The sequence below is a fragment of the Cricetulus griseus genome, chromosome 2 (genome assembly GCF_003668045.3).
Source record: "Cricetulus griseus strain 17A/GY chromosome 2, alternate assembly CriGri-PICRH-1.0, whole genome shotgun sequence".
NCBI classification, from domain to species: Eukaryota; Metazoa; Chordata; class Mammalia; order Rodentia; family Cricetidae; genus Cricetulus; species Cricetulus griseus.
The window spans coordinates 204,499,658-204,522,532 of NC_048595.1; the positions used below are offsets into that span (position 1 = coordinate 204,499,658).

The 22,875-nt window shown below is 40.1% G+C and overlaps 1 long non-coding RNA gene across 1 annotated transcript; it reads right to left on the bottom strand.

The window, feature by feature from the left end:
• Window positions 1-21,563: 21,563 nt before the first annotated feature.
• On the bottom strand, window positions 21,564-22,341 carry LOC118238235. The gene is made up of 2 exons (XR_004768011.1): window positions 22,256-22,341; window positions 21,564-22,078 (listed from the first exon to the last, which is right to left on the bottom strand). It is a non-coding gene; the product is annotated as an uncharacterized LOC118238235 (long non-coding RNA).
• Between the last annotated feature and the right edge of the window lie 534 nt (window positions 22,342-22,875).

Genomic DNA, 22,875 nt, shown 5'->3' on the forward strand with positions numbered 1-22,875 from the left:
TGCTCCTGTAAGGCTAAGCATTCCACAGGCCCTTACTCTCTTACCCAGTTGTGGGTCTCTGTGTTAATCACCATCTACTGCAAATAGAAACTTCTCTGATGATGGTTGAAATATAGCAGTATAATGATAGGTCACTGGGAGATGACTTAATACTGTACACATTTAGCAGAATAATGGCAGTAGGTCTCTCCTGGAGTCTATGACTTGTCTGTGTACATTTTCTTGGCCTACAATGGTGCCATTATCAGTGTGGATTTCATCTTGTGGAGTTCAATATAAAGCAGGACATAGTTGGTTGCTCACATGTTTGTGCCACTATTGTACCCAAAACTGGGTGTGTAGGGGAGGGAGGGTGAATCTGGGAGGAACTGGCAACTGGAGTAAATGTGATCAAAACACATTGTACAAAATTCTCAAAGAACTAATAAAAAAATGACTCGGAACTATAGTAACGAACTAGCTTAAGTAATTTAACTTAGAAGATATTTAACTGCTTAAAGGAATATAAAAAGAATTATATAACCCCACTAAATGTCTTTCATAATTGAAATTCAAATATAAGTAAACTATGCTTAAAAGAGCTCATGGCTGGAGATTATCACTACAAGGGAATGTGGTCTTGCTGAAGTAAAATAAACCAGATTAAAGCCAAGATACACAGAAGAATGAAGAACAGCAGATATGAGTGGGAATGTAAGTATAAAGGCTATATAATTTATTTAGAGACAACACATAGTTTAAAACAAAAATTATATTACTTATAGTATACATAAGTGTGTAATATGGCATGAAATACTAGATATAATTCCTTTTGCAAAATATCTGGGAAAGACATAAATTAATACCACAGAATGCAGATTTTTATGCTTCTCAGGGGCAATTGTAGGGCAGAAATCAAGTAGAAAGGAAGCTCAGGAAACTTGTGAAGTATGTGATTGTTGTGGTGATTACAGAACTCGACATATTTATTAAAACTCTGAAATATGTGTTTAAAATCTCTTAACTTTGTTATATGCAAATTGTATATCAATAGTAGTGTTTAATCAACTGTACATCAATAATAACAGTTGGAGCATAGCCAATGCTCTAACTTAGGTAAATTCAAAAGATGACAAATATTGGAAAGAAAAGTTTAATTCTTCCCGATACTGAATTAATTCAGAATTCTAAACTTTATCACTACATTTGGCAAAGTCACAGGACACAAACCTTGTTTCAAACAATTTATTAGGGATTGGAGAGATGATTCAATGGTCAAGAGCTTTTGCTGCTCTTCCAGAGCGTCCAACTTCTATTCCCAGCATCCACACAAGAAGCTCACAATCACCTGTAAACACTCAGCTCCAGAAGGTCTTATGCCCTCTTGGAATTCTCAGGCATCTACTACACACATGACTCACAAAGACACAAACACAGAACACACACACACACACACACACACACACACACACACACACACAAGAATACAATTTCAAAAATCAGTTATATTTCCACACACCAAGGCAATAATAGAGTAAGCATAAATATTCCATATACAATAGACTAAAACATAATAATATCCTAATTCAAATTTTCAAGTCCTCTGTGATTAAAATTATCAAGAATTGCTGACAGAAATTTAAAAAGCTACAGATAAATGGACAGGTAACAATGTCACTGATAAGAAGATTCAGTTTTGGTAGCAAACCTATTCTCCCCCTTAAAGATGGAGGTTTGTTTTAACAGGCTTTTCATGCATAAAATCAAGTTTATCCTAAAATATGTTTTTAAAAATCCTACAAAGCAATATTGTAAAATAACAAAGTTGTAAGTCTCAGTTCAACTTAAGACTTACTGTAAAGCAACATAAACGATATCTAAAGGTGGAAAAACTAGTAAAAAAATAGTTCTTTTGGGGGAGGTTTTCAAGACATGCTTTATTTGTGTAACAGTCAATATATGTGAGTAATTTTTGAAATAATTTTGAGCATTAAAATGGACAAAATAATGTATTTTCAATAAATGATAACACAGAAAAATGGGCCCCATCATATTGTTTGCATGACAGATAAGATGGATCATAAATCTGAAGCTAGACCCACAGTGACAGTCCAGAAAGTAAATAGAGAAAAACATCTCCTTGAAATACCTGTAGCTTGAGATAGCTCAGGTATGACTTAATGAGCTCTCTCAGAGAAAGAAAATCATTTAAAAATTAAAGTAAAAGTCCTTTACAGTAAGGGATAAAATTAAGTGAAACGACAACACAAACAGGGAGTTAAGGTTCTGAAGACAAATATCTGATGAAGAATATACACTGAGAATATATAAAGCATTTATAGAAATCATTAAGAAAAACTATACCATATGGAGAACAACAAATAATGTTGGAAAAACAAATCATAAAATAAGCAGGGGCTGGAAAGATGGCTCAATGATTAAGAGCACTAGATATTCTTCCAGAGGACCTGGGTTCAATTCACACAGTTCCCAGAGCCCACGTGGTGATAAACAACCATCTATGATGCCAATCCAAGAGAGCCTACATCTTTTCTGCCTACCCTGTGCACCAGCCCATATGCGATACACAGATATATACATACAAAACACACATAAACATAAAATACAAGTAAATCTCAAAAAAAGTTACAAAATACCAGGTTAAGGTTTTTCTTGAACCCTTCAGAGAATGAGGTCATAGGATCCACTGACCGCCACAAGACACACAGATTCCACACCAACAAAATGGATTAAAAAATATGCTAAGAAATCTATAAACTGAACCAGACTCTGATAAGACAGACTCTTCTGACAGTGATTTAAAAATAACTACAATGTTAAAAATTCTAATGGAAAAAGTGAAAGTGTGAGATTAGTGGGCGATTTCAGCAAAGAAATGGGAACGAAGAGAATCAGAATTTCAAGAAGCAAAAACCCCACCAGCGCTCAAAGGAAGAGTGTCTTCAACCCGCCCATCCGTCCATAAATAGGACATAGCTTCAGAAAGCCTCTGTGAATGTTCAAAAGTCAAGAGAGTCGCTCAAAGTCAGTGCTTCTCAACCTGTGGGTCTCAAGCCCTTTGGGAGTCAATGGGGGTCACCTAAGATCATCTACAGGGGTTGCATATGAGATATCCTGCATATCGGATACTTACATTATGACTCATAAAAGTTGCAAAATTACAGCTATGTAGTAGTAGCGAAAATAGTTTTATGGTTGGGGATCACCACATATGAGGAACTGTATTACGGGATCACAGCATTAAGAAGGTTGAGAACCAATGCTCAAAAGTAAAAGGAAGGAAGGAAGGAAGGAAGGGAGGGAGGGAGGGAGGGAGGGAGGGAGGAGAGAGAGAGAGAGAGAGAGAGAGAGAGAGAGAGAGAGAGAGAGAGAAGAAATGAAGAAATGCAGGCATATAGGAGCTGTGTAATAATCATAAATGTATCATTAAGATACTCTCTTTTGCCAGACGGTAGTGGTGCATGCCTTTAATCCCAGCACTTGAGAAGCAGAGGCAAGAGAATCTCTGAGTTCAAGGCCAGCCTGGTTTACAGAGTGAGTTCCAGGACAGCCAGGGCTACACAGAGAAACCTGTCTCAAAAAAAAAAAAAAAAAAAAAAAAAAAAAAAAAAAAAAAAAAAAAAAAAAAAAAAAAAAAAAAAACTATTATCTTTGTAAACATTTTTGTTTTGTTTTTAATTATGTGTACACAGAGAAACCCTATCTCAAAAAACAAACAAAAAATGTTGAAAAAGTGTAGAAGTACAAGATTTGACATGTGTATGTATGTGAGCCCTCCTCGCCCCGCCTTACTTCCAGCGCTACTAGTCTGGTAGCTATAAACTTACATTTCCTAGGGTTTAATGTAAATAGGATTACAGTCCTGCATTGCCTAATTTTTAAAAACAAATCAATATAGAGATGTGTCACATATATACTGAAAGTCCTGCAGAATTGCCAGGCCTACTGCTCTGCCTTGTTTATTTCTTATTTTCAGTTTCCATTTATCAGAGAAAAGAGTGAATCCTGCATTTTTTAAATCTCTCAATTTTCTAACAATAGTAAGGGGATCATGAGTTCAAGGCTGGCTTAAACTACATGAAAAGTCTATAGCTAGCCTAGGCTACAGTAAACACTGTCTGAAAAATAAATAAATAAAACAAAGTCTTGGGAACTGGAGAGATGATTTCACAGTTAAGAGTGCTTGCTGCTCTTCCAGGCGGCCAAGTACAGTTCGTCCATCTATAACTCCTGTCGCAAGAAATCTGAGGCCCCCTTTTGTACTCTGCAGACACGCTCACACATGTGGCACACAACCACACAACCACACACACACACACACACACACACACACACACACACACACACGCCCCTCCAGACCCAGAGGCTCGACCTGTGTGTTACACTACTCAGAAGAAGGGATAAAGAAACACATTAAACTACTGCTGTGAACAAGAACCTGGCTGAATCTGAAATATATTACACTGAATGAATGAGACAGACCCTAATTGTCCAGGTTATGTGACTCCATTTATATCACATTCTAGAAGAGCAAAGTAAAGTAGAGAAGCTTTGTCCAGTGTTGAGATGTATCTTCAGACTGTTTAAGAATACTGGAGGAGAATGAGAAGGGGTGTGTGGGAGGGTTTGGAGGGAGGGAAGAGAAGGGGGAAATGTAATTACATTATAATCTCAAAAAATGGGAAAAAAAGGAATACTGAAGGTTTTCAGGAGAGTAGCTAGGATGTGTACAAAGAAAAAATATTCAGAACTCAGAAACATTTCTTATTCTCAACAAAGGATGCAATCACTTTCAAAGCTTAAAGGAAAATATATTTTGCAGCACACACAGGCTAGCATTTACAGTGCTGTAAAATAAAGAATATTCAAAAGTTTTAACACCCTTTTATTTCTCAGAAATAATCAAAATGACAAAAGACCTTCATTACACAGAGGAATGTGAACTACTGGGATTCAAGAAGGCATGCACATTAGGGAGCGAATGCAGGTTTAAAATTTTGCATCATCAGGACATGATAGTCATGAATGTAACCTCAACATTTCGGAGGTTTCCAATTCTGGGTCATAAAAACAATGATTAGTGCATAATAAAATAAAGTTAGTGTATACAACATAGTCTGGAAGTGTAAGGTAAGAGTAACTGATACTCAGGTACAGAGGCAACCTGGAGGCAGGATGTAAACACTGTTCTGCCAGGTAGAGACCAGATATCTGATGAGTGTGGACACTAATACAGGTTACACTCGTTTCAAAAATGGAAGGCAAAGTAAGAGAACAGAAGGCATTTTTAGTTTTCAAACAATAAAACAAAGGGGAAGGAAACAGAAGAAAGAAAATTTGGTAACCAAGAATGTTAACAAATAAAAATTCCTAAAATCATTGACAATGCAGCTTATGAGATACCAAGATTCACTGTCAAGGATGACTGACTCGATTTAGCCCTCTCCCTGGGATATATTGTGTCCAGGGACTGGTCTTAGAGACCTTGGCTCAATTCTACACTGCTCTCCAGAAACTCTCCATTCCCACAGCACTCAGTAATATCCAGTGACATGTCAGGGATAGCTTCTCCCTGATTTGCCCTTTCTTTACACAGGTCACAGCCACCGTGCCAGACTGAGACTCAATAATTTTTTCTCATGCACATTCTGTCTTCTCTATCTGGACAAATGCTTTTTGGAGAATTTGATTATGAACGGTTCATGCAAAATGACCCAAGGAAGCAGATTTTGAAGTTTAGAACTTTAGAACCATATCACTCACCAGTTGGTGAACAATAAATATCCAACCAAGTGAGTAGAGTTTGGTGGCTCCTGAAATATTTTGACAATGTATTATGGTTACATTTTGTTGCATAACAAGTTACTCCAAAGCCTAAGAGCCTAAAATAACTGTCATGTCTCACGATTAGGTTCAGTGGGGCACTTCTCCAAGGATCAATGAACTTGGCTGCAGTGGGAATCATCTGGGAGTTTAATTGGACTCATTCATGTGGATAGAAGCTGAGGCTAGGTTCAGTTTCAAGATTCCTCTGATGTCAGCAAGTGGGCTTTTCACAGCATGGTGGCTGTATTCCAAGAGGGGCATTCCAAAAACAAGAGCTCCAAGAGAAAAGAAGTAGGAACTGCTGGATCACTTGAAGGGTAGGCCCGCATCTCCCAGAGTACAGCACTGTTTACACCACATTCTGGTGATTCAAGCAAACTTACACATAGGCCATACTCAAGAAGAGAAATACCTTGTATGAAATTACATAGAAGAATCATTTTTAAATTTCTGGTTACCTTTAGGTTGAAATTTTAGAACAACAGATGAAGTGTATTACTTCACAGAGAGGTATCTATTATGACAACCAATGAAGAAATGAACAATTAATTAGAACATGCTCTTTAAAAATACCTGCAGTCCAAATAATTTAGACCACACTTCATGAGGTAGATATTTTCCATTCTAGATATGTGTAAGCTATTCCAGAACAGAGAAAGAAATATGAAAAGCTTTGTAAATCATTTGCTTCTAATTCTATTAACAGAACACAAGGTGTACAAGAGATACATAATTGAATCACTTGAACAATAATGTTAAAATTCTAAATAATAACATACCAAAACTAGCAGAAAATTAGTGAAACTGCCGTAATCAAGTAGAAGTCATCTTTATCACAGGAATTTACAAAAACAACAAAAGACAACAAAAAAACAGTTGAGACTTATGTCTGAACAAAAGGCAAAAATTCTAGAACATTAAGAGACTTAAAGATAGGGTATAAGGGCAGGGGAGCTGGTTCAGTAGTTAAGAGCACTCACTGCTCTTACAAAAAGATCATGATTCATTTCTCATCACCCACAATGAAGGCTAAAAGAAGTCTGAAATTACTGGATAAGGATATCTAATTACCTCTTTTGTCCTCTGTCAGCATCAGGCAAACATGTGGGACACATACATACATGCAAACAAAATATTCATACACATAAAATACATAAGACCCTTTAACACTGTTAATGCACTAGCCACTTGTGAAATTAGACAATTCGATAATCTCCACACTGGGTTCAGTCTTGTTTTATGAGATTTTACTAACCCCATCATATATCTAAACTAATATTGGTCTCCTTCCTCTTCAGTTAACAGGCAGGCCACCACAGTGTCAGCAATAAACCTGTATGGCCCCTTCACCTGATTCATTCCAGTTATACACTAAATTCCTCTCTGATGCTTGGTAAGAAGGGGAAAATTCTTGAAACGTATAATTAAAAAGTAATAATCTAACCAAAGCTTTCAAAGAATACCTGATTATACTCAAGAAAATAAACACAAATAACATTGAGAGTGAAATGAGAAAATCTATTTGATTATTTTCAGTGTTCTTTAATGACTCAAAAATATTTCACCAGCGGAGACCAAAGGGAAACATTTTTCAATCCAAAAAAATGTGTTTACATAAAATCTTTAGAAAACATCATAATTAATGGTAGAATACAGTGAGCATTTTTACTAATGACAAAAGCACACAACAGATGCCTGCCACACTGTAATAGTAGCATATGAAGCCACAGAGAAAGTACATGTGAAAAAGCAAGAGACAGGGCCAATGTCTTTCTTTCTCTAAACAATATCCAGCAAGGAAACAGGGCTCATGAAAATAAAAGATACTCAAAGAATAAGATACTACACCTACTTACTTACATATTCGTGTCGAATGTCTTCTTCTTCATGAATAAGAAGACACCACAAAAGTTAAAAACAATTTTAAAACATATCAATGGGAAGGGAATTTCCAATTACATATATGTACATGTTGTAAAATCTTTGTAATTAAAACCTGAGAGTTTAATATAGGAAAGGAAATAGGGAAACAAATCTGTAAACCTTGACAGAAAACATAAGCAACTCTCAGGTGTAAGACTTTATGATTAATTTGACTTGACCGGTAGGGAAAATGAGTAATTAAATTGTAAGAAAAGAAGCTAACAATGCATTTAACGGTTATTTTTAAAGTATTCATTTTGTTCTAGGCTATCAAAATGAATGGGGAGCTATGGATTTTTCTGACTTAAAATTATCTTCTTTGCTTCCTTCTGCAGCAGATGGGAATCAATACAGAGACCCACTGTAGTAAGCCATCTCGTTGGGACAACCAGCCCACAAATAACAACACAGAGTCTTATTAATTATGAAGCGTGCCTATTACCTTAGGCTTGTCCCACTCACTCTTGTAACTTAAACTAATTCATGTTTTTATTAATCTCCCCTCTACCATGTGACTCATGGCTGTTACCTCTCCTCTTGCACATCCTGCTTTATCTACACCTCCTGGTATCTCCTGCACACCAGCCAAAATTTCCCCTCTTTTCTCTCCCCAGAAATCCTGTCTAGCTATTGGCTGTTGAGTTTTTTGTTAAACCAATCAGAAGGCACCTTCGGCAAAGAACCATCTTTACAGTGTAAACAAATATTCTGAAACAATCCACAGTCAGAAAGAGAAAGACCTTGGAACACACACCTCTAAATGAGATGTCTCCATCAAATCTCTCCCCTCAGAACTCAGGGAACCCCATGGAAGTGGAGGCAGAAGGAGTGTAAGAGGTTGAGAGATGGAGAAGCCTACAATCCCAGCTCCAGAGAGTCTGGGAAATAGGGAGGACCCCAAGAGAGATGTGCATGGTACCCCGGAGAAGAGGAATGGGCCAGGATCTCCTGAGATGATTGGGAGCATGAGGGGAGGGGAGAGGGAGCTAGGATAAAGAGAGGGTGAGAAGAGGAGGGGAGAGGAGGACATGGGGGAATGGGAAGGTTGAGTCTGGAGAGGAATAAAGGAGAGCAGGATGAGAGATACCATAATAGAGGAGGCCATTATAGGTTTGAGAAGAAATCTGGCACTAGTGAGGTCTGCACCGAGTCCTGTGTCTATATTATAGCTTTAAGGTCAGTATTTTTAATGGGACTCCTTATGTTTGAACAAGTAAGTCTATGATTCTTGTATTTTCTCTTGAGGCTGTTTTCCTTATGTTCATTTGCTTTTTCCAGTCTTGATGTGATGCTTTTTGTTTTATTTTATGGAGCTCACCGACGCTAGACTGAGAGCTGATGTACCTGCATGGGACCCAACTACGCCCTCTGTATGTGGGTGACAGTTATGTGGCTTGATCTGTTGGGGGGTATCTGGGAGGGCTGGCAGTGGGACCAGGACTTATCGTGGGTGCATGAACTGTCTTGTGGGGCCCACTCCCAATGGTGGGATACCATGATCAGCCTTGATACAGGGGGTGAGGTTTGACCCTGCCTCAACTTGACATGCCAGACTTTGTTGACACCCCAAGGGAGGCCTTACCCGCTCTGAGGAATAGATGGGGTGTGGGATGGGGGGAGGTAGGAGGGCAGGAGAAGGGGAGGGAGGGGGTTGATATGTAAAATAAAAAAATATTAAATAAAAATATATTCTTCAATAAAAGAAAGAAAAATGATACCAAAAGAGAAAAAGAAAAGCATCAATCAATATTTAAAAGAACAAAAAGTATTTATACCTCATATAATTTACTAAGACAAGTTTCAGTTGATTTTAAAGCACAAACAGTAGGCAAAAATGTAAATGTGTTAGCATGTAATGCAGACTAGTTTCCAAAGGCATGGACTAATAAAGATCCTCTTAAGTAAGAACTAAACACTAGAACACTGAGGTTTATTATAAATAATAGATCTTGCTTAAGTGACTTTAAAGCTTCTGTATATGTGGGAGAACATACAGAAAAGACACAGCATAAGTGGCAGAGATAAATTACTGCAACACATAGAGCAGGCAAGGTATTAATAACTATACTGTATAAATCCCACTCTGAATAATTTAGGCACAGACAAAGAAGTTGACATTAAAATGAGTAAAAGATGCCAGATGGCAATTCTCAAAGGAGAAGCAATTTGGTTAATAAACACAAAAGGGCATTCATTCACAGCAGTAATGTGTGTGTGTGTGTGTGTGTGAGAGAGAGAGAGAGAGAGAGAGAGAGAGAGAGAGAGAGAGAGAGATTTGTCCGTATGTATGTGTGTTTCCACTTCTAGATGGCATAAACTATCTCATTTAAGAAAGATAATATGGACACTTTGGCATATTAATCCCAGCACTCGGGAGGCAGAGGTAAGCAGATCTCTATGAGTTTGAGGCCTGGTCTACAGAGTGAGTTCCAGGACAGACAGGGCTACTCAGGAAATCCTGTCTCAAAAATAAAATAATAATGATAATAATAATTATATGGAAACTGGCACACTCATTCACAGCCAGCAACCAGCAGTCATTTTGATGAAGTATTTGAGAAAGGCAATCAGGAGCTGGACATTTTAAATCTCACATCCCCTTCACCCAGCAGTTTGAGCTCTAGCAGCATATTTTCAGAAACACATTCACAAATGTTCAAAGTCATTTACAGCTATCATTCAAATTAGTGAAACTTAAAAATGGAAATGCCCACTGGTGGTACAGTGTGTATGAAATATCATTCAAGGTATGTTAATGAGATCTACCCAGTTTATGCTGGAGAGGATGTGGAGAAAGGGGAACACTCCTCCACTGCTGGTGGGAGTGCCAACTTGTGCAGCCACTTTGGAAATCAGTATGGCAACTCCTCAGGAAAATGGGAATCAGTCTATCACAAGATCCAGCAATTCCACTCCTAGGCATACACCCAAAAGATGCACATTCATACAACATATCTGTTCAACTATGTTCAATAGCAGCATTATTTGTGATAGCCCGAACCTGGAAGCAACCTAGATGCCCCCGTAACTGAAGAATGGATAGAGAAAATGTGGTACATTTATACAATGGAGTACTACTCAGAGGGAAAAAACAATGGAATCTTGAAATCCGTAGGCAAATGGATGGATGGCACTAGAAGAAACCATCCTGAGTGAGGTAACCCAGTCACAAAAAGACAAACATGGTATGTACTCACTCATATATGGATTTTAGACATAGAGCAAACGATTACCAGCCTACAATCTGCACCGCCAGAAAGGCTGCGAAACAGGGAGTACCCTAAGAGAGACATACATGGTACCCTCGAGATGGGGAAGGGGACAGGATCTCCTGAGTGGATTGGGAGCATGGGGGAGGGGAGGGGAGGTCGGAAAGAGAGGGGGAGAGGAGGAAATGGGGGAACAGGAAGATTGAGTCGGGGAAGAATAGAGGATGGCAGGATAAGAGATACCATAATAAAGGGAACCATTATAGATTTGAGGAGAGATCTGGCACTAGGAAGATTTCCAGAGATCTACAAGGATGACACCAACTGGCAATCTAAGCAATAGTGGAGAGACTACCTTAAATGCCCTTCCCCGATAATGATATTGATGACTGCCTTATATGCCATCCTCTATAGAGCCTTCACCAAGTGGCTGATGGAAGCAGAGGCAGACACCCACAGCTAAACACTGAACTGAGCTCCTGGAACCCAGTTGCAAAGAGGGAGTAGTGAAGAGGAAAGGGGTCAAGACCAAGCTGCTGAAACCCACAGAAACAACTGACCTGAACAAGAGGGAACTCATGGACCCCAAACTGATGACTGGGAGGCCAGCATGGGACTGACCCAGACACCCTGAGGCCTCAAAAATCTATGGGGCCTCTGGTAGTAGATCAGTATTTATCCCTGGTGTACGAATGGACTTTAGGAGCCCATTCCACGTGGAGGGATGCTCTCTCAGCCTGGACACATGGGTGAGGGCCTAGGCCCTGTCCCACATGATATGACAGACTTTGGAGAGCAGAGGGGAATGGGGTAGGGAGTTGTTGGGGTCAGGGGAGAAGGGGAGGGAGAGGGAGCTGGGATTGACATGTGAAGCAGGCTTGTTTCTAATTTAAATAAATAAAATAAATAAATTTTAAAAAAGAATGAGATCCACCTACATATACCACATTACAGAGTTTCAAAACATGTTTCATTAGATCAAGTAACTAAATATGACACCATTTTTTGTTAAAAAATAGAAGCTAGGATGGTACACATATAAATGCAAATGCATGAAGAGCACCAATCCTGATGGAAGTGTTGCCATTGGGTAAGGGGAGATAGAAAGGTACACATTCTGTGTACTTTCAGTCTTTTTCCTAATATGTATGTATGTTCAAAGTCCTTGTACAATATATCCTTGTACTAGGAAGGCCAGTCAAAACAGAAAAGTGCAAGAACAGTGAAGTAGCAAAGAATTTTTCCTTTTGGCTCCTTGATCACATTGGACAAGTTGGCCCCCAGTTTGGCCAGCCCACTCATTTTTGACTTATTACCCATGGCTTGAGATAGGGACAAGTTTTCAAATGGCTGCAGAAGAAAAATCAGTGAAATATTTACAAAGCAAATCATCACAACAGCTCCTCAAAAGCTGCCACTGTAGATGCATATTTACCAACCTTTGCACTTTCCTCCCAGTGGAATTGAGAATTTTCCTTCCTGAAACTTGTAGTTGCTAAGCAACAGTTCCTCCTCTGTGGACCGTGACTGTCATCCTAAACTTGCTTTTCACCAGCTCTGTCTTCCTCTTGTCTCCTGTTCATCAACACTCCTACAAGCTCATACAATTTTCTGGAGTTTCTCTATGGGCATGGTGTTCCATTCAATTGCTCTGCAAGAAATTAAAGCCTCTTGTTTTAATTATTGCAAACTCCTGATGCAAAGGATGAAGACAAGCATCCCTTGCCCTCTTCTAAAGGAGCAGCAACCTAGTAATGGCTCTCCAGAGGTCAAAAGAGGACTGCTCTAGGGCTTGTGGTTTGATGACAGCATCTTGAGTCTTAGAGCTTTCTGGTGATGATTCTCGAGTACCCAAGGTCTACTATAATTCATCCAATGGCAACTGAGAATATCTACCATATTTTGAATATTGAGAATACAAGATTATATTCAGAGGACTCTATTATGAGTTCGTGTTCTTGTCTTGATTATTCAAAATACTTTATTCTGAGCTGGGTGATGACTGAATAGTGAAACAACTTTATGTTGGAACATAGCTAAACATGATAAATGCAATATGCACCAAATCAATAGCCAACATCAAACTAAATGGAGAGAAACTCAAAGCGTTTCCTCTAAAATCAGGAACAAGACAAGGTTGTCCACTCTCTCCATACCTTTTCAATATTGTACTTGAAGTTCTAGCTGGAGCAATAAGACAAGAAAAGGGGATCAAAGGAATACAAATTGGAAAGGATGAAGTCAAACTTCCACTATTTTCAGACGACATGATAGTCTACATAAGTGACCCGAAAAACTCTACCAGGGAACTCCTACAGCTGATAAACACCTTCAGCAAGGTAGCAGGATACAAAATTAACTCAAAAAAAATCTGTAGCCCTACTGTATACAGATGATAAACCCAATGAGAAAGAAATCATGGAAGCATCACCTTTCACAACATCCATAAGCAACATAAAATATCTGGGGGTAACACTAACCAAAAAAGTGAAAGACCTGTACAATAAGAACTTTGAGACTTTAAAGAAAGAAATTAAAGAAAATACCAGAAAATGGAAAGATCCCATGCTCGTGGATAGGTAGAATCAACATAGTAAAAATGGCAATCCTACCAAAAGCAATATACAGATTCAACGAAATCCTCATCAAAATCCCAACACAGTTTTTCACAGACATTGAAAGAACAATACTCAACTTTATATGGAAAAACAAAAAACCCAGTATAGCCAAAACAACTCTTTAAAGTAAAAGATCTCCTGGAGGCATCACCATCCCTGACTTCAAGCTCTACTATAGAGCCATAGTTCTGAAAACAGCTTGGTATTGGCACAAGAATAGACAGATAGACCAATGGAATCGAATTGAACACCCAGATATTAACCCACCCACCTACGAACACCTTATTTTTGACAAAGGTGCTAAATCTCTACAATGGAAAAAAGATAGCATCTTCAACAAATGGTGCTGGCACAATTGGATTCGGACATGCAGAAGATTGCAGATAGATCCATACCTGTCACCATGCAAATGGATCAAAGATCTCTCCATAAATCCAGCCACACTGAATCTTCTAGAAGAGAAAGTGGGAATTACCCTTGAACAAATTGGCACAGGAGACCCGATTCCTGAACATCACGCCAGGAGCACAGACACTGAGGTCTGCAATCAATAAATGGGACCTCCTGAAACTGAGAAGATTCTGTAAGGCAAAGGACACAGTCAGTAAGATAAAACGACCACCCACAGAATGGGAAAAGATCTTCACCAACCCCACATCTGACAGAGGGCTGATTTCCAAAATATACAGGGAGCTCAAGAAGCTAGCCACCAAAACACCAAACAATGAAATTAAAAAAGTGGGGTGCAGAACTAAACACAGAATTTTCAACAGAAGAATCTGAAATGGCTGAAAGACACTTAAGAAAGTGCTCAAAATCCTTGGCCATCAGAGAAATGCAACTCAAAGCAACTCTGAGATACCACCTCACACCTGTCAAAATGACTAAAATCAAAAATACCAATGACAACCTATGCTGGAGAGTATGTGGAGAAGATGGAACACTCTTCCATTGCTGGTGGGAGTGTGAACTTATAAGACCACTCTGGAAATCAGTATGGCGGTTGCTCAGAAAAATGGGAATCAATCTACCTCAAGATCCAGCCATTCCTCTCTTGGGTATATACCCAAATAGTGTATGTTCATACAACAAGGACATATGTTCAACCATGTTCATAGCAGCATTGTTTGTAATAGCCAGAACCTAAGCAACCTAGATGCCCCTCAACTGAAGAATGGATAGAGAAAATGTGGTACATTTATACAATGGAGTACTACTAAGCAGAAAAAAGCAATGGAATCTTGAAATTCGCAGTCAAATGGATGGAACTAGAAGAAACCATCCTGAGTGAGGTAACCCAGTCACAAAAAGACAAACATGGTATGTACTCACTCATATATGAATTTTAGACATAGAGCAAAGGTTCACCAGCCTATAATCCTCTTCACCAAAGAAACTAGGAAACTGAAGGACTCTAAGGGATAAATAGACCCCAGGAATGGGAAGTGGCATGAACTCCTGAGCTAATTGGGAGCATGAGGGTAGGGAAGAGGGTGCTGCCTCAATAAGAGCACAAAAAGAGGAGTAGAGGAGAGGAAATGGAGGAGCAGAGATATTGAGTAGGGGGAAGAATAGAGGAGAGAGAGCAGGATGAGAGATACCATATCAGAGGGAGCCACTATAGGTCCGAGAAGAGATCTGGAACTAGGGAGATCTCCAGAGATCTACAAGGATGACATGATCTGACAATCCAGGCAATGGAAGAGAGGATAGCCTAAAAGCCCTTTCCCTAAAATGAGATTGCTGACTGCTCTTTATGCCATCCTAGAGCCCTCATCCAGTGGCTGATAGAAGCAGAGATAGACATCCACAGAAATACACTGAGCTGAAATCTGGAATCTAGTTGAAGAGAGGGAGGAATGAAGATTGAAGGGATCTGTACCAGGTTGGAGAAACCCACAGAAACAGTTGGCCTGAACAAGGGGGAGCACATCGACCCCAGATGTTGTCTGGGAGGCCAGTACAGGACTGATCCAGCCCCCTGAACATGGATGTCAATGAGGAGGCCTCTGCACTCCAGGGAGCCTCTGGAAGTGGTTTAGCATTTTCCCCTGGTGTAAGAAGGGACTTTGAGAGCCCATCCCATGTGAAGGGATACACTCTGGCCCTGGACACATGGGGAAGGGCCCAGGCCCAGCACAGGAAGATTTGGTGGACTTTGCAGAGCCTCTGTTGAGGGCCCTACCCTGCCTGGAGAGGGGTAGGTGGATAGGGTGGAGGGTAGGTTGGGGGTGGGGGAGGAGAGATGGGGGTGAGGAGAGGGAGAGGGAGAAAGGACTTACATTTGAAACAAGCCTGTTCCCTAACTTGAATTAATAAAAAAAAAAGATGTGCACCACCAAAAAAAAAAGAGAGAGAGAGAGAGAGAGAGAGAGAGAATTGTGTTTGTCTTTCACTAACTACCAAGGGAACATGAAATGTCATGTGTCCACCATGTTTTAGTTGTGTTACACGCATACTGCCCAAGAAAATCCATTGCCCCTATGAGCCCATTGTCAGATGAAGGAAGAGCAAGAACCAGTTGCTCATCAAAGGATTACCAGTCTACAATCCACACTGCCAGAGGAGCTAGGAAACAAGGAGGACCCCAAGAGAAGATTACATAGTCCCTTGAAGAGGGGAATGGGGACAAGAACCCCTGAGCAAAGTGGGAGCATGGTGGGAGTGGAAAGGAAGGAGATGGGAAGGGCAGAAGGGGAGGGGGGAAGAGAACAAGAAGACTGAGACAGGGGAGGGATAGAGGAGGGCAAGAAAGGAGAGGCCTTGATAGAGGGAGACAGTACAGGTATGAAGAGAGGTCTGGCACAGGGGACATGTTAGGGGATCCACAGGGATGACCTCAACTAAGAATCCAAGCAATGGTGGAGAAGATGCCATTGATGCCCGTTCCCTACAATGAGATTGATGTCTACCTTGGTTACCATCCCTATAGCCTTCATCCAGTAGCTGTTTGAAGCAGAGACAGCTAAGCACTGAACCATACTACTGGAATCCAGTTGTAGAGAGGGAGGAGGGATGAGCAAAGGAGCCAAGATGGTGGTGCAGAAACCCACAGAAACAGTTGACCTAGTGAGAGCATGGAGACCCTAGTCATAAAGCTGGGGAAACAGTGTTGGACCGAACCAAGCCCTCTGAATGTGGGTGCCAACTAGGAGGCAAAGACAGTCTATGGGACCTCTAACAGTGGAGCCAGTCTTTAACCCGAGAGCACAAATGGAATTTGGGAGTCCATTCCCTGGATACTGTTGCAGCCCAGATACAGCAAGGAGGACCTAGGCCCTCCCCCAAATGATATGACAGACTTTGAAGGCCCCTGGTGGAGGGCCTCCCTATCCCTGGGGATGAGTTGGGAGATGGGTTGGGGGGTGGGGAACTTGGGAGGACGGGAGGTGGGAGGGAATAGGGGGGTGGATATATAAATATGAGTAGTAATTAAATAATTGAAATAAAAAAGGGGGAAAGTCCTGGTACTGATGGAGTCAGGCCACAGAAGAAGACAAGGAAACATGAAGACCACTTAAGGATATTTAGCAATAGAATGTGCTTTCTGGAGGTGAAAGACTGGCTTTTTAATTTAAAAAAAAAAACAGAGCACAATAGATGAACAAAATAAGCACTGTTGAGAATTGGAAGATTGTCATTGCATGGGACCAGAAAATAAAAGGAAATTGAAATCTTGAGGGAAGGGAAAAGCAATTTAGAAAACATATCTAAAATCTGAGTAATCAAATGATAGGAGGTCAGAAAAGAGAAATAATAAGCAATAATTGTAACTGGAAAAGATGTCTCTAGATTCAAGAAAAATTTGACAGTGCAAATGAAAAGATGCAAGATGATGCAGACCACACACGACTTGTAAAAGAAAACACCTGCATTTTCTCCCAACAAAAGCTTCAAAACAGAATTAGCTATGCAGGAAAAAGAAGCTGACATCAGGTTACCTCTCTGCATCCCTGGAAATGAGATGGCATTGAAACAACACCTGCAGCTTCCCACAGAAAAGAGCTGTGACCTGATCAGTGAGAGCTCAAAGGTACTATCAGCTTAGATCTTACCCAAGGAGAATATTCAAAACAGAACTTTATCCCAAGAAATGAATTAGAATCAGTCTTAACATGAAGAAGGGTAAAGAACAGAAAAAAAGGGATAGAGACGAGCTTTGCAATCTCTACCTGCATGGATGAAACTAGAATAACTTGACATAATAAAGGGCTCTGAAATAAAATTACATTCTCTGAAATGTGGCAAAATAATGGTTTAGACTGAAGCACACTAATCTCTACCAAACTTTTGGGCTGCCAATAAGAGAAAGAAAAGCCAGAGAATTCTCATCAGAATTTAGCAAGAAGAAGGAACCGGGATGATCACCAGCAAGGTCTAATGGTGTCTAGAAACTGGGTATGTCCTGGGCCACTGGATGGGGTATATTCATGAGGGTTATATCCACCTCCACAAATGAGAAATATGACCACATGGGGGCTTGTGTTTTTATGTTATGGAACTCTGAAAACAGTCCAGCACAGCTCCAGAGTGCCAGCTAGGACCTGCATCACTGTATTCTGCTCTGTCCCTTTCTTGTGTCTTTGGGTACCATGATGTCAACATGGCTGTTCAGCCTCAGGCATAGTACATACATTTTAGGCAGAGCAACACAAGCTGAGTTCACTGTGATTTCCCTAGTGCCTTGGTCAATAAATGTTTTCCTGTTTGTCATTACAAAGTGACTCACCAAAAGAAAATATGAGCAGTCATACTGATAACACTTTCTGCTTCCTCCAGAAAGCTTTCTGTTTAATGTGGAGGGGAAGCGTCACACAGATGCCAGCAGTGTCCACAAAGAAACTGTTATGTTTTGCTTTCACATTCTATGTGGAAATTTGAATTTCAAATAGCAAGATAACCCTTAGTGGAACTAATAAACTTGAGTAAAGTTACATTTCCAAGCAATCAAACCTACATACAGTCCCCGCTACTGGGCAGAGAAAGGTGAGAATACCAGTTTAGCCCAGACTAGGAAAATAGTGAGAATCCAACTAAAGAAAAGAACAAAAACGGAGTTGCTGAGGGGAGAGACAGCGTGAGTAAAGCACATGCCACAGTACAAGCATGAAGACCTGGCTTCAGACACTCAGTGGTCACTTAAGGCCGCATGTGGGTGGCACACACAGAATCCCAACAACACCCCTAGAGCAAGTCGGAGACCGAAGAGTCCCTGGAAGAGTTCCAGTCAGCTAGCCCGGTTTATGCAGTGGAAGTCGACAGAGTTGCTCCACCTGACTCAAATAAGATAGAAAGTGAAGAACAACTCTGGAGGTTGTCCTTTTACCACCCAAGTATGCTGTGGCATGTGCAACAACTCCTCCACTCACTGACAAGTACTCATGAGCGTGCACGCTCACATTCATGCACGCATACACACTCAAAAGAGAAAATGTGAACTTGATCATACCAAGAGAAACAACAGGGGCAAGAAAGGACAGAGTAAAATTTATGGCAAATATGAAGTACTATCAAAGATATATAATTTATAATCCTTTAAATGGGAGTGGAAAAATGCCCTCCTGTTATTAATAAATATTCCTAAAGTGATAAGCTAAAATGCCATCTAAAAGGATCAGAGGGAAGTATTCATACTGGACAAGGCATGTTTTATATACTGTATATACCCAATCACGGCCCAGGAAGAAAGCCATCAATAATGATGACAGACGGAAGTTTTGAAGGTATAAGAGACAATGACTAAAAACCATGTGATAGTCGTTCTCACTATAGAAACAACCTGGAAACAAAGGGCAGCTTTTCCTGTCATTTTAACAATTAGTCCAGTCTGGCAAATAAGCCATTGATTTTCTAGCAGAGCTGTAGGTGTAAAGGAGTGGAACAGTCAAGCAGACAGGCAATCACAACCCCCGGAAGTAATTGCCATGCCTGAAATGAATACCGGCTATTTCTGATCCACTTCCTGTCCCCCCAGAACCTGGGACACAAAGTAGGTTAACAGTGCTGGATTCTTGCCGGGTGGTGGTGGCGCAGCCTTTAGGCTCAGCACTCAGGAGGCAGAGACAGGCAGATCTCTGTGAGTTGGAGACCAACCTGGTCTACAAGAGCTAGTTCCAGGACAGCCTCCAAAGCCACAGAGAAACCCTGTCTCAGAAAAAAGAAAAAAAGAAAAAAGGAAAAAAAAAAAAAACAGTGCTGGATTCTGCCTTCAGTGGGTCACAGTTAGGGCAGACAGTTCTGTTCTGGGACATACAGGAAGGTCAAGATTCTTTATTCTAACACATAAGGAAACTGCTTTATTAAATAGACATGTTTTTAAGACAAAAAAATTGTGATTTTTGTTTTCTTGGCTCATTAGCATCATTCATCAAATACTTTTAATGAAGTAAATGTCCTTCGAAAAGTGAGTTAATGAATCATTTTGTCATTATAAGAGTGTGTACAACAGGTAGTCACAGGTCCCTTAAATCATTGCTCCCAGATGAGGGCTGCTCGGAAGTAGGACTGATGCCAGCACTTTGTAGGCAGACTCTTCTTTTCCACCAGCCTGCTGATAGCTTAGGCTTGTTACTAACTAGCTCTTACATTTTAAATGAACCCATTTCTATTCCTTTAGATGCTGCCATGTGGTTCATGGCTTCTCACCTCATTTTCTACACGTCCTGCTTCCTCTACATGTGGCTGGAAACCCCTGAGACTCTACCCTTCTTCCTCCCAGCATTCTCCCTGCCCCCCAAAATACTAGCTATTGGTCAATCATCTTTTTATTAACAATGAGAACAATATATTTTCATGTTGTACAGGAGGATTATTACACAACACCAATTTGGTCACTCAGGCTCCCTGGATTTCTAAAAGCAAAAACATTGTCAGATGGTGGTGCTCACGCCTTTATTCCCAGCACTCAGGGTCAGAAGCAGATGGATCTCTGTGAGTTCAAGGCCAGCCTGATTTACAGAGCGAGTTCCAGGACAGGCTCCAAAGCTACACAGAGAAACCCTGTCTCCAAAAATCACAAACCAAAACAAACAAATAAAAAAATTAACTTCTTCCCTGCCCTCTCCCGGACTCCTGTAAATTTATGAAGTTTTGCATCTATTCCCCCTTGGACTCCTCCCCACATGTTTATTGAAAGAGTTCTCAGTTGTGATTTGAATATGTTAGTAGTTACTGGAGAAAGTAAGACCACATTAAGAGACCCTGAATGTTACAGAAAAATGGAGCTATGAACTAACTACACAATCCAGTTTAGATTTGAAACAGTGTAGCAGCAAAATGTCAATACAAATGTTTCTAATGAAATATGTCCTGTAACTAGATGCAAAATCATTTAAAATATTATTTGTAAAACTGCTGGTGAACCCAAACATTAAAAATCACTAACCCATCCTTTAAATCATCAAAGAAAATTTCCACTCTTAGTCCTTCCCTCACAAGCTGATGGTGGAAATCTAAAATAATTATTTTTCAGAAAAGACTTACCACATTCAAGGACCCTACAAGGCCATCCTGGGTTGTCACCGTTACTGGGGAGGGTTAATGACATCTGTCTGTCTGTCTATTTGTTTGTTGTTAGAGCAGTTTCATTGATAGGTAAAGAATTCCACATATCCAATGTGTACATCTGGATAATTTTGGTAATATGCAAAAACATGGTCCTTTCAGAACAATCAAATAACAGAGCCAATAGTTAATTTCTTATATTTCTTTGTGGTTTTAGTTTGTTGTATGCAGTAAGGACACATAATGTGAGACTTACCTTTTTCACAAATTTTGAACTGCACAAAATCGTATTGCCGACACTAAACACTACTGTCAAACAGTAGATGTTGAAAAAAATTATATGATATACCCAAAACTTAATACCAACTTAAAATCTCCCATTTGTTATATGACTTTTGCTGAGGAAATGCAACACAAACACATTTAACTTAACCCAGATCGGAAGTCCAAAACAGACCAAAGTACAGATACCACCAAAGTCCAATTTGGTGAACCAATCAGTTTTATTGGGGTTACTTGTAGCATAATTGGTGAGAGGTCATTTACAGGAGCATAAATGACCCAAAGACAGCTACATCACAGTCTTTGTCACTCAAAGCCCACCCAGAATGAGTGACAACTCATCAAAGTTGGACACCTGAAGCTCACTGCACAGCCTGAAGGCAGCTCCACAGGTTAAGTGTCCGTTCCAGGGGGCTCTGTTGTTTGAAACCTTGTCCAGACAGCTCAGCTGGTTTTTGCTTCTTCCAGACTGCTGCTCTGGTCTCCGTCTTATCTATTCAGGTTATTTCTTCTGAGAGTGACTCTCAGCACTCTATGGTTTACTCTGAGGAGAAGCCTTGAAAATCTGGCCGGTTTCAGGAACTTCCTGAAGATATTTTATTTACTTTCTGCCTTAAGAAGCTTCCCTGGGAGATGGAATGTTTCGATCCAGGAGGAAACTGCTACTCAGCACCACTTCCAGCACCCTCCAGGCCTTGGCAAATACTGTTGTATCATCTACAGTTTTATTTAGAAAGTATCATTTACACTACTATTTAGAAAGTTTATGGTAATAGAATCATGCAGTATTTGGCACATCTGTAGTAATAGTAAAAACACACAGAAGCAAAGAATACTGGTTGCTACTTGCAGCTAACAAATGCAGCATAACTGGGTGAGAAGGTGTGTACCTACCTTTTCGGCACTCAGGAGCCTGTCTGGATAACCAGGTGTTTGAGACCAGCTTGACCCATGAAAATGCTAAGGAGCACTCTTCAGCTACAAAATGAATGAAATAATTTCATTTGTAGAAACACGGTTGGAGCTAGGAGTCATTATGCTAAATGGCATGAGTGGACTAGGCTAGGAACAGAAAGACAAGGGTCATACTATCTCAAGCATCTACAGAGCTCCTAGAAGTGAGCATAGAATGGTGATATCAGTGGTAAGAAGGACAGATGGGACATAAAATAGGGAACAGTTAGCTAACAAGTGCTAATAGTTATATAGGAACAGGAAGTTCTTACCAGCTAGTTCATACTAAGAGGACTATAGGTAACAATTATATGCTGTATATATTTTTTATTTCTTGTTTGTTTTGGTTTTTCAAGACAGGGGTTTCTCTATGTAGCCCTGGCTGTCCTGAACCTTGCTCTGTGGACCAAGCTGGCCTAAAACTCACAGAGATCCACTTGTCTCTGCCTCCCAAGTGCTGGGATTAAAGGTGTGTGCCACCACTACCCATGCTGTATATATTTTTTAAGTTACAGTACAATATTTATTGTTTTTGGATGGTAAACAGTTCAGGAGATATA